The 12,998-nt window shown below is 52.5% G+C and overlaps 1 pseudogene; it reads left to right on the top strand.

Annotated features, from left to right (window-relative positions):
* The first annotated feature begins 10,972 nt into the window (after nucleotides 1-10,972).
* LOC144119016 (uncharacterized) lies at nucleotides 10,973-12,728 on the top strand (annotated as a pseudogene).
* Nucleotides 12,729-12,998: the final 270 nt, after the last annotated feature.

Below are 12,998 nucleotides of genomic sequence, written 5' to 3' on the forward strand. Positions count from 1 at the left end.
CGCCGCGTCCACAACGCCCGCCACACACTCCTGCCGCCGCCAACCCGCCCACATCCTCGTGGCAGAAACAGGATCGCGCCCGGCTACGGAACAAAAGAACTCTGGGGCGCGAAGCGTGAATGGGTGCCGGGTGCGGCATGCGTACGCGCCCCTCTCTGATCACTGTGTCCATGCGGCTTGCACGTGGATCTGTGGTCTCGCCATACGCACGCACACGCTGTTCTTGACACGCAGCTCGCGTAAACAAGAAACCGTCCGTCACTAGCCGGACAGCTAGTACGCGCCAACTTTCGCAAAAGGGGCGCTGCGGCTTCCCAGTATACAAGTATCGTTTTCTTATTCTTCCTTCATTTTTTTCCCTACCAACTCGCGCATATTGTGAGCCTCGCGATCACCCATTGTCTTCGGGGTGCGCGACTTCAGGAATGAGCACGCGGTCACCGACAACGCTTGAGCGTGGTTCGTGGCAACACATGAGCAGTCGCGTCGGTGGCTCCGCAGGAGACATGTCCTTGGGGAGATTCCCGCGCGGCACCCTGCTGCTGCCAAGTAGGCCGCCGCTGCTTTTCTCAGGCAGGTGGTTGCACTGCCACCTCCGGACTGCAGGTGGGCGCCCAGAGCTGACGACGAATGCAGTACAAAAATTCAAGGCTGCCTTTCTCCGACTCTTAGCAAAAGCACGGCGCGTGGTTGTCGCTAAGGCTTCGAAGGAGTTCTACACCGACCTTATGTGAACACCAGTCGCTGCGGACTCTTGCTTGGCGTATCGCGCTTCCTGCCGTAGACAGCTCAGTCTGTCGAATGCTAAATTTCCGACGCGAATGATCCGTACGTCGCCCCCTAATAGATACACAGAAATCCTCCCACGCAAGACTGGCTTGCCTGCCGTGATCTGCTTGTGGATGGGCGCCAGCAAGGCGCTGATCCATCCTGAACTGATAAAAAAAAGGAACAAAGTAAGGCACTGTGGCGTTAACACATACCCCCCCCCCCCCCCCCCCCGAGATGATTTAAACAAAACAAGGGTGGAACAGTACAAGCGAACGACACGAAAACACATTCAAACATCAAACGCTCACCACTAAATTTCTATTAGTCCATGTGCCTCTTCTGGTCATGCGTGGCGCCGCTGGAGAGCAGCCGTCTCGTTGATTACTGTGGACGTTACACTGTAGATGAACAACTTCGCAGTTCAGTTCGCCAAATCGTGAAAGCATCATGTATGGTTCTGAATGGTGCGTAGAAGTTTCATATTCTGGGTTTTGGCAGCGATCAGGGTATCGCATCTTGCTGCGTCATTACAGGCTACATAAATTGTAATGCGCACCCAGACGAGCTGCCAGGCTTCATTCTGCACACTGGAGGTGGGCGCCTTTTACGGTAACGTTGGGCTTTTACATCATCCAGCACTGCCGTGGCTTTCCTGTCGTATACGAGAGTGGATGGATTGGACTGCTTTGTGCCGTGCACTGCCGTGTTGTAACGCGAAGGTGCCATACGTAAGAATGGCCTTCCGCTACACGGGAAGCTTACCGATCATCATCTTGTTAGCCGCCCCCCCCCCCCCCCGGCCTCACGTCTTGCTCTTCGGCGGCGGTCAGAAGCTGAGCAGTTGGCGCACCAAGTTGATTCAAGTTATTAGATATCCCAGACCTTAAAGAACAAATTGCAGCACTGCATTGGCGCGCATTGGAAGGCTAGTGTTGCAAGCCTTGCGAGTTAATTCACTTCGCAGACCTACGCTCCGCCTTTCTAGTGATGCGCGTTGCCTTCCAACATTCGAGCAGCTCTGCCCTTTCAAGAGACTCGAGCCACTGCGAAAGCCAAGATGGAATCGACATGGCCGAAGGCTTCTTGCGAGGGCGACAGAGCGCGAAGCGCGATTTGACTAGAGATGCGCGAGGTTCTTCTCTCCTCTATGCAAAAGCCGGAGGCTTCTTTTTCTACATGAAGATGGTTGTCAGCCAGCATTGTCACCGAACCACCGTCATTCTTTTTTTTTGGTCTATTTTTGGGAAGACGTAGTAAAAGGCATCCCCACCAGAATTCCACCGCCTGTGCTGTATGACGACGTAATGCCCCTAGCCTTGCTTCTCCTACGATTCAGGGTCTGTCCGGTAGACGAGTACATACATACAGTCGTAGAGAAGCCTGATTTGACGTCACAGCTCGGATCTTAAAATTTTGCACAGGCGTTTTACATGGCCAGTAGACGGCACAAAGTGACCGAACCGAGTGTTACCTTCTCGTCCTTGTCTGCATGTGCGCAGTACCTTTTGTTGAAATGTGTTGGAAACCTTTGGTCAAGAAGGACGGCGTTCAATTCTGGACCGACACAAGTCATGGCTGGAGGGCTCAGTTTCTCGCCACGCCGACAACTGATTCCGCTGCTCAAACCTGGCAGTGTCCATCCGATATCATATCATGCCGCCCTGTCGCTCTGGCGAGCTGAGCCGGAAGGTAAAGGAAAGTGTATACCCCTAACGCGCGGAATATGTCACCTGTAACCCTACAAAATACATCCAGATGCGACGCCTGGCTTTCGCTGCTGGAGCTTGTCCATCGACAACGCAAGAAACTTTCGTACCTCCGTCCAGAATAAAAGATGTTCTAAAGCGGTTAACCTATAGCGCTGTTCCTTGACGTTGAAAGCTCATGTGACAACGTAACTCAGAGCCTGCTTTAAAGGACCCAGCCCGAGGTTTGTTGCCTGCGCTGCGGGTATCGTGTACAAAATACCGATTCGCTGCGGGAGGTATTACATCAGCCATAGTGCATGGTTTTTCAATAACAAGCTCAGGGAACACAACAGTAAAGGCAGATGCGGCGTCATAGCTATGTAGCAAATCACTGAAAGCGGTGTGATTTTATTCCATCACTTGAACGAAGACGGGTGTTAGGTGAAACCAATGCCAGGGATTATAGGGAAAGTTTAGAAGCCTTCTTCATTAGAAAGGCAGGAAGTGAGTGTATTAGTAAGCAGTTAGTTTCTTTAATAGCTTAGAAGGCATATTTCTGCTCAGCCTCCTGCAAAGTCAAAGGCTTTAAACTTTTCCTGTTCGCTCACATCTCTAATTGGGTGTTTTATGTCCCGTCGTGTTCTATTTTTTTAACGTAGTTTTGTTTATCGCTCTGTATTGTTAGTGCGTTGACACTAAATTCCCCAATATCTGATTTCGCCGATTTTCGTTTATCCGAAACCTCACTCCGTAACCGAGGTGGCAGGTAGGCCACCTATGTCACGTGACCTTGTCACATCATGACGACCTGCCCACTGTTGCAGGTGGCAGTTCAAGTAATGATTGGTCGCGAGAGATTTCTCGGCAAGAGCAATCTCTGTCACAAAAGCCCAACCAGTGGCAGCACCTGCCATCTCAGGGCAGTGGCGCGTCTCTTAATCGCTGCACCACTGCGCCATGAGCGGTACGGGCACTAGCAGGGATCTATAAATTTAAAGTATATGATGACCAATTCCGCATTTGTGTGTATTGACGCTATAGCGTCATACCCTCAAGGTAGAGCTTATCAGTCTAATTTCGCCGATCTTCCTCTCAAGCCTGCTATACTTTGAAAACCGAGCCTTGAAACTAAACCGAAGTTCCAGCACACCTAACTTGCATTTTGGCCTAACCATTCTAAATCATCGGCCTAACCGCGCTAGAACATAAATTCGTGCGCTAGCACTAATTCCCCTACTCACCGATTTCTCTGCTCTTTGTCTGAAGCCCCACTGCGCAAGAGTTGATATTGGACACCCAGTGACCTACGATTTATGAATGAAAGGTAGAGAATGCCCGATTTCACATATATTGGCATTAATTCATTAACGCTGTCGCGATTGTCACGGCTCAGGAGAAATACGGGGCACATTCGAGAACCGAGACAAAAGGGGGTGGCGTTTGGCGCCCAGTGTTGGCCGGTGTATGTTCAGCGTTGTGAATGGGACAGGGCCTCGAATTCAGGTAACACCAACAAATACGCGATGCTTCACCTAAGACATGGCAGAGTTTTTAAAAATTCGCTTTTTGAGCTAGACGACCACTTTTTTCGGCCTAGACCTCCTGCACGTTTGCAAACAAACGAGGTGGCGCTGCAGTCACTAGCGCGCTCGCGGTAGCCAGGAAGACCGGTAGCGGGCGTCGCGAAGAAGTCATGAGCGTGGGTTTGCAAGTCTTATAGGATCGTTTTCAGTTTCTTCAACTCACAAGAGTGGTTCATACATTGAACTTGTTAATTTCGCTCGAAGTCCACGGGATCGCGTTGACCACGTACAGTGTGTTCTGGGAAATAGCTCAGCACTGACCACTGTGCATGATGAGCATTGTTGATGGCAAACAGAAAGGGCTGCTGCTTTTGATTTCTACCCTAGAGATTGAACAAAATTGTCAGTCTCTGACACACTGTACTAGCCAGCACGATCTTGCTTCGGGACAGTAGTGAAAAAAACCTCTGGCATTGTCTCAGTCGTGCAGACGAACGCTCACCGTCTCTTGACACACCTGCCGTGCGGTGCGTTGCTAGCTGAAGCGCTGCACTTAATAGCTTAACCCCAATATCTTGCAGCGGTGTTTTTCAACCGACGGTTTTTGTTCCTTAACGAATCACTTGCTGAGCAACGCAGGTGTTTCAAAGACGCAGCAGCTCAGGTCGCAAAATATCACTGGCCTGCAAAACACGCGTGCTGGACGGAGCTAAGCGTCCTCTGAATTGTTTGCGCATGCTTTATAGTATCCTTTGCCCGTCATTGTCATAGGATGACAAAAAAGAGGACCAAAGAACGCTGCAGCTCGGGCGATTCCCTCCCGCGGGTGTTTTCTTGCAAACAAGCTTCGCGGTCGCGCCTGGCATCTTGAAGCAGCTTATGGCACATCATACTATGAAAAGAGCTAAACGTATACTTACTTGTCTTTTAGCACGCGTTAAAGTGCGCTGTTCAAAACATACCAACGCGACCGTGCAAGAGTGACACAATGTAGCAGGCCTCCGTACATGAATCAAATATTATTATGTCGTTCGTATTAATAACTATTACCTGGCAAATATCAAATGCAATGAACGCTTCCTTATATGTTCGTATAACTTAGGCACTCGTTAAAATGTGGTGTGGTATCAACGAGAACGCTTTCATTGGTCGCGAGGGAGCCGGCCAGCGGCCTATGCACATCAATACGGCTCCGGGTGATAATTGCGTAAGCAGCTAAATCTGCGCTGGTTTTTCCTTGCGCTGCTTTAAGCGCACCATGCTGTTTTATAGGCTAGTGAGCGTAACATCTTCCCCGTTAGGAAACCTTTGTAGTCTGACAGCATCGATCGAGTCCCAGACTCAGCTTTACGCGACGGCCTATTGCGGTATTTATCTCCGAGAAACCTGTCGAAGCTGATTTATTTTTCCTTTTTGTGCTACTGCGTGTATCCCACAGTGACGCAGCTGGTCAATGCACACTGCATCTGCAGCGCGCGGGCACGATGCAGCCGCGCCGTTCTGCCGATAGCTACGGCAGCTAGGGTAGGCACGGCCGGGCGGCATCTGTTTTGCCTACCGTGCGAAAGTCGCTGCTGACATCAGCGCCGCCGCATTTTCGTAGTGTCGCGGTGTGAAGGAGGTGTATAGCATTGTCAGCCGTGTAGTACATTAGAATACAGCTAAGACGTGCTAACTAGAGGCTGGTTAACTAATACTGAGTAGTTAAGTTTTAACGATCGTTAGGGTCCTTATTTATTGAAAGACGTGTAGCCCATCGCAAGTAATATCCATATCAATTTCTATAATTTCATAAACGCGGTCAACCTCGGCGCTGTGACCCAACAAATGTTGTCTATTTCGACGTGTTATGTGCACTGGCGAGGTTGCTGTGCCTGCAAGCTCCTCGAAAGCTCAAGTATGTTGGCGCGATCTAAAATGCCGGTGTGTGGTGAGGCCTATGAAGTTATTCACGTGACGCGGGAGATGGCAGGATATAAACGAGGCATTTAATGAGGCTGACTCGATGCATTCTAACGATGGCGTCTCCCGCGTCAGCTCCAAAACCGCGATGGTGGCGTCATCTTTCGTGCCCTTAGAAAAGTTCCTTCTGCTCCTCTGCCTGCCGCGGCTCGAACGAGCATTTCTGGACAAAATAAAAGCTACCGGTAGCACTTAAGTCTACTTACGTGCTATGAATTCGAAAGCGTTGTGCACTATACTGCTGGTGCACTCGTGGTTTGTGCGTTTGTGTGAGTTGGTTCGCGTTGGCCACCAAACCGCACACCATTCGGAGCTCCGTGGAATAATGCCCGTAATGTACAGAGTTGGTCATTCCATACTTAACATTCATAGATGGCGGCTACTCCTCATATCACTACCAGCGCAGTGGCGCAGTGGTTCCTACCATTGGCTGCAGCTTCCGCGGCGCTCCTCCAAGCTTACCCCAGTTCATGGCGTAGTCAGCGCCAAAAACGAGGACCAAAGTGGGAGAAAGACACAACACGAGCGCTTTTTCGCAACTAAAACTTAAATGGAACAACACATGATATATACCCATTTCATGAAAGCAAATCAAAATTACCACAGATACTACCGAACAACTCGGGTAAGCTCGGGTAAGTGTCCACACCTTCCGCTCACAGTTTCTGCTCACACTTTCTGTTAACACTTTCTATTCACGCAACGCATGACCCAAATAACGCTTACGCATTACTTATATTACGCATATTAAATATTACGATTTTGGCGATCTCCTTTCGCCTTCAGCATGATTATGTATCACACTTCGCATAAAAATATTAAAGACCTCGTGCTTGATTAACGTCGCATGGCCCCTTTAACCCGTAACGAGATCGCCAAAATTAACTTATATTTTAAATTTTGATCTGTTACACAAATGTTCATAATGGGCGGATAATGCCGACAGTATCAGCGATTTTCGGCCGCGGACATGAGGTGGCAACCAGAATTGGCACTGCCTTTGTGGTTGGTTGGGCGTCCCTGCTTTTTGGATACTGGATTCACTGACCTGTTGCACCCCCGCCTCGTCTTGTGGAGCTGATTTGAATGTCCGCGCACTACGGGACGCCTGGAAACAAGGCCGCCAACCTTAACTTAGCCCGAGGTTCCTTAAACCGGGCTCTGGCGGCCGCCTACCAGGGATTCACGAAGGAGCACGCGCACACTTTAAGCAAGCTGACGCAGGCCTCCAAGCCCTCGCGTCAGCTTTATACCCGCCACCGCACAAGTCCCTCAGCAATCGACAAGCAACCTTTCGGAGCAAATTACACACTCTCCCCTGTCCTTTCAGAGGGGGCGCTACCAGCGCGCGTAGCGAGCGGACGCATGGGACATCGGCTCCGGCGATTTTCGACCGTGGCGGCGGACCAACGCGTTGGATCCCGACAATTTTGGACTTGACAGGACCAGCAAGTCAGCCGGCACGCAGGGAGACCACTCCCAACCCGGTGGGCCGATTTGTTGACCTTTTTTTAGCGTTTTTTCCTCCCATCCACCATAGCGCCGCGACGCAGCTTCAAGGCTGAACGCCGGCGTTCGGCGGCGGGGAGGCCGCTCCAGGCCAACATGGCAAGCGCAAACCAGCAACGCGGCTACGACCCGGAAGGCATGGCATGGTCGACTGTGCCGCAGACCAGTCGGGACCAAGCCTGCAACGCTAATGTGATCCTGGCTTTTGAAAAAAGAGCCCAGAAACTCCAAGCCTGCGCGCAAGGGAAGGCCACGTCAGCCCACGGAGGCCACCATGCGCAACCCGACAAGGCATCCGATGAGCGCGCAGCCGGAGGCCCAAGGCAAGTCAAAGCTGCATGGAAACCCAAGTTTCTCTGCAGATTTAGACCAGACGATGTGGTGCTAATCATCAAACCATTGACGGCGACAAGCTTGAAGAACTTACAACACGGTGAGCTAGGCCTAGCCCTACGACAACGAGTCGGGGAGGCCGAAGCGGACAACTTTTACTTCACAATATCCCCGGACCAAAACCTGATCATCGTGGGCACGTCGAGCATCCACGCGGCAGACAAACTGGTCGGGGACTTTGGGATAAAAATCCAAGAAGGAGCAGACCTCCATTTGCACGGGCACGTAAAACAGAGCGAAGACAACGTGGTTCACGGAGTCATCACAGTGGCCAATCTGGAAACCACCGAGTCCCTGCGAGGGAAGGTGAAAAGCTTTCACGGAGAAAGCACCATCCTGGAGATCCGAAAGTTCGGAACTTCGAACAAAGCCAGAATCACCTTCGAAGGCAAGTACAAGCCCAGAGCTGTATTGTACAACGCGCAAGTCATACCGGTAGCAACGTACCGCCGCACCATACCAGCGTGTAACTTGTGCGGCACGGTGGGACATAGGCCAGATACCTGCCCGACACCGAGACAAGAAAACTGCGGACTCTGCGGAACGCTAGCCCCGTTTGTGGAGGGGGTGCGGTCCTCTCACGTGTGCAAACCAAAATGTGCGGTGTGTGGCGGCGAACACGCCACGAACTCCAGAGACTGCACGGCGAAATTCCGCACGAACGCGCCGCAACAACTCAGCAATCAGGAGAAAAAGAGGGGGAAAAAGAAGAAAAAAAACAAGAAGAAGGGAGGAAGCGGGAATCTCCCGCCCCCTCCACCTAGCAGGGAGTCGACTTCTGATCAATCCAAGCAAAAGAGGACCTGGGCCAGCATAGTCCAGAACGGGAAGCAGCAGGTGAGTGGGACCGCCTCTCCTCCTCCTCCTCCCAAACCTTCCTCTCCACCCACACCCAACCCAGTAGAAACCGAGTTACGAAACCAGATAGCAGCCCTAAAAGCGCAGATCGCGGTGCTAACGAGCAAACTAGAAAGTGCGCTAGCTAAACCCCAGCCACCTCAGCAAGAGGAGGCGATGGAAAGCGACACAGAGCCTAGTCTTGAAAATAAACTAGAGGCAAGGGTCCAGGAATCCATTCCCACTATAGTCTCACAACAGATAGCGAAAGCGATGACGGTTCGCAAATACGCTAACACGAGGAGACTCCAGAATCCCCGAGCCTACAGGATGCGTAGGGTGCTGAGCGAGGACGAGGAGGAAGACCACCAGGAGCAATTTCCCCTCCAGAATAACAACAATCTCCAGGTACAACATGGCGAGACAAACTAAAGAGAGTCCCATAACATTAACGCAGTGGAATAGTCGAGGCTTGAAATCGAGGACTAAGAGAGCGGATCTTAGGATGCACCTGTCTACGTACGAGCATACTCCGGCAGTAGTGGCCGTACAGGAACCTGGCGGGAACGTGAGCCTCACAAACTGCAAAACGTTCCAACTCGACCCCCTAACGTGCATCTTTGTGCACAAAAATTTCACTGCAAATTTGGTAGATCTGGAATTACAAACCAGCTTTTCGCACGTGATGGTGACTCTTCTGCCACTGAAAAAGGAGGATTCGCCGCTACACATCCTGAACGTATACTGCCCACCTAAAGCAAAAAACGTAACCTTCTCCACACTCCTGAGCAGAGCTATCAGGGAAGCAGGACGAGACCCGCTACTAGTAATGGGAGATTTCAATGCGCAGAGTCCCTCATGGGGCTATCATCGAGAAGACATACGAGGACGGAAGCTAGCGGAGGCGGCGTCCGCGTTAGGTCTAACCCTACACACTGACCCGGCGTGCCCCACGCGGATAGGGAACTCGGTGCAGAGGGACACGTGTCCCGACTTAACCTTCACGAAAAACGCGAGGCGAGTGGAGTGGACGAATACGGAGGAAACTCTCGGTAGTGACCACTGCCTGATCACCATAACGATCCGTACGAAACCCCTTACCAGGCGTACGGGGCACACTATGCTGCCGGACTGGACGAAATTTAGAAAGGAATACGAGGTAAGCTCCATCCAGGAGCAGGGTTATCAAGCCTGGACAAAACAGCTGCTGATCAACCTGCGTTCGACGGAGACGCAGGTAAAGCTCTCAGAGGCGGTGACGGACGTGGACACCCACCTCCTCCACCTCTGGGCAGCCAGACGCAGCATGGTCAAAAGATGGCGTAGACAGAAGCATAACCGAAAGCTAAGAGCTCGGATCGCGGCAATCACTAAAGAAGCGGCGGAGTACGCGGCGCAACTCGCGGACGCGAACTGGGTAGATAGGTGCAACGCGGCCGCTAGGCAGATGTCTAGCAAAAACACGTGGCGCCTCTTCCGGGCGCTCATAGATCCCAACCAGACGCGCACCGAGACGCAGAAGCACCTGCAGAGAGCGGTACATGCATTTCAAGGAAATACGGCCCAGCTCGCACTGAAGCTTCGGGACCAGTACCTGAGCACGACCCAAGATCCAAGGGGAGAAGCTTACAGATACAGTGGAGCCCAAAATGCTGAGCTGGACGACCCTTTCAAAATATACGAACTCAAGGCCGCTCTAGCGAGGATGAAACGTGGGACCGCGCCAGGAAGGGACGGGATCTCGGTAAAACTCCTAGCCAATCTGCCGGACCGCGCATACGAATCCCTCCTAAAACACTTTAATTCGGTTTGGATGGGCGAAGCTCCACTTCCCACGGAGTCGAAGACGGCGCTGATAACTTTCATCCCCAAGGCGGGCAAGGCCATAGATACGGATAACCTAAGACCTATTTCTCTCACCTCGTGCGTGGGCAAACTGATGGAAGCTATGGTCAGAGATAGACTATCTGAGTACCTAGAAAACAAGCGAGTCTTCGCCGACTCGATGTACGGATTCAGGCCAAATAAATCGGCTCAGGACATCCTGCTGCAGCTCAGCAGGGAGGTACTAAACCCGATGGAACATCCGAACGGGGATAAGATAGTGCTGGCCCTAGATCTGAAGGGAGCCTTCGATAATGTGACACACGAGGCGATCCTCACACACCTATCAGAGACGGGATGCGGCAGGAACGCTTTCGAGTACATAAAACGCTTCCTCACAGACAGACAGGCCTACGTGAGGATCCAGAACGCGGAACACGGCCCCTTTCTATTAGGCACGAGAGGGACGCCACAGGGAGCGGTGCTATCCCCCTTGCTTTTCAACTTGGCAATGAAGAACCTGCCGGTCCACCTGGAGAAAGTCCCGGGTGTGCAGCACGCGCTGTACGCGGACGACATCTCCATTTGGGCCACGCAGGGCTCTCTCGGTGAAATGGAGGCCAGCCTGCAGGAGGCGGCCACCACGGTGAACGAGTACGCGAAAAGATGTGGCCTTCATTGCTCCCCTCAAAAATCCGAATTCGTGCACATTCGCCCCAACAAAAAATGCACAAACAACATAGAATTGAGACTTGGATCGGAACCGATACCCGAAAGAAAAGAAATTAGAGTCCTAGGTCTTTTCATCCACCAGCGTCGGCTGGCGACGACCACGCTCGACAAACTAAAGAAGGTGGGAGATCAGGTGGGCCGAATGGTCCGCAGAGTCTCGAACAAGATAGGGGGATTGCGAAGCAAAGACGCCTTGCGGCTGGCCAATGCCTTTGTAACAAGCAGAATCCTGTACTCGACCCCCTATCTCCGCCTCAACAAACACGACCAGAACATCATCGAGGTGATAATACGCAAAATAACGAAGAAGGCCCTCGACCTCCCGATAACCACGTCTAACCTGAGACTCCAAGGTCTGGGTATGACGAACTCCTTCGATGAACTTAGAGAAGCCCACCTCACAGGTCAATACACGCGATTATCGCAGACGCCGTCAGGACGCCGCCTTTTAGCCCGTCTGCACATAGAACACACGACTCTAACCGAGGAGAGAGTAAGACTCTCTCAGGAGTGGCGTTACGCCCTGCACGTAAGACCACTCCCAATTAAGATGTCCAGGGACGACCACGAGGGTAGACGCAGGGCCAGGGCAGAGGCCTTAGCTCACCACTACGGAAGGAAACCCGGGGTATACTACGTGGACGCATCCGGCCCGCACCAAGGCGGGTGGTACACGGCGGCAGTGATCCACGAGTCCAAAACGGTGAACGGGCTCACCTTCAAAGCCCGAAGCGTCACTCAAGCAGAGGAAGTCGCCATCGCATTAGCGGCAACACACTCCGATTCCAAGACAATCATAACCGACTCGCGAGGGGCGTGTCGGAACGTCCAACAGGGCTGGGTCCCGTACCTGGCCTACCGGCTACTGCAAAACAGCTCGTACGTAGGAGGTCCATCCCACCGCTTCATAGTCTGGGCTCCGGCCCACTCGGGGCTAGGAGGAAACGAGGCAGCAGATGCAGCCGCCCGCGCGCTAACCGGGCAACCTCGTCCCCCGCCTCCTCTGAAGAAGTAGCGGAAGCCACGCCGACCTACACTTACAAGGAAATAACGCAATTATACAAAGATAGACATAAACTGTACCCCCACCCGTGTAAAGGATTAACGAGAGCGGAGGAACGCCTGTTCCTTTGCCTTGTCACGAACACCATGATGTGCCCGGCATCGCTAAAGCACTTTGACCTTGCCTTCTCCGGGCAGTGCCCGCACTGTGGGGAGAGGTCCTCGGACCTCTACCACATGGTGTGGGCGTGCCCCTCCAACCCTGCTTTTACTCCAAACCCAAACCCCACCCGGGAGGACTGGGAGGCGACCCTACTCGCCTGTTGCGACCTGAAAACCCAAAAGGCGATGGTCGAACGAGCTATGGCGGCAGCGGAAGCCACTGGGGTCCCGTACTAGGGACTCCACCTAGTGATTGTGAGGGGAAGGGCACTAAGCCTGACTCCAGAGCACCCTCCATGTAACTCCCTCTTTTCAGAGGAAATAAACGTTTTTACCACCACCACCCCTGTCCTTTCACCCTGTCTTACTATCACCCCCTTTTCCACACTTCATCCTGTACTCTGTCCTGAACTCGCTTCGGCATGCTCGCCATCTCCTTTCTTGATGCCTTGCGGTTCCTCGCCCGCGGGGCCTAGAGCATCTTAAGACCTTGCCTAGAAACAAGGCCGCCAACCTTAACTTAGCCCGAGGTTCCTTAAACCGGGCTCTGGCGGTCGCCTACCAGGGATTCACGAAGGAGCGCGCGCACACTTTA

Source organism: Amblyomma americanum, chromosome 2 (genome assembly GCF_052857255.1).
Source record: "Amblyomma americanum isolate KBUSLIRL-KWMA chromosome 2, ASM5285725v1, whole genome shotgun sequence".
NCBI classification, from domain to species: domain Eukaryota; kingdom Metazoa; phylum Arthropoda; class Arachnida; order Ixodida; family Ixodidae; genus Amblyomma; species Amblyomma americanum.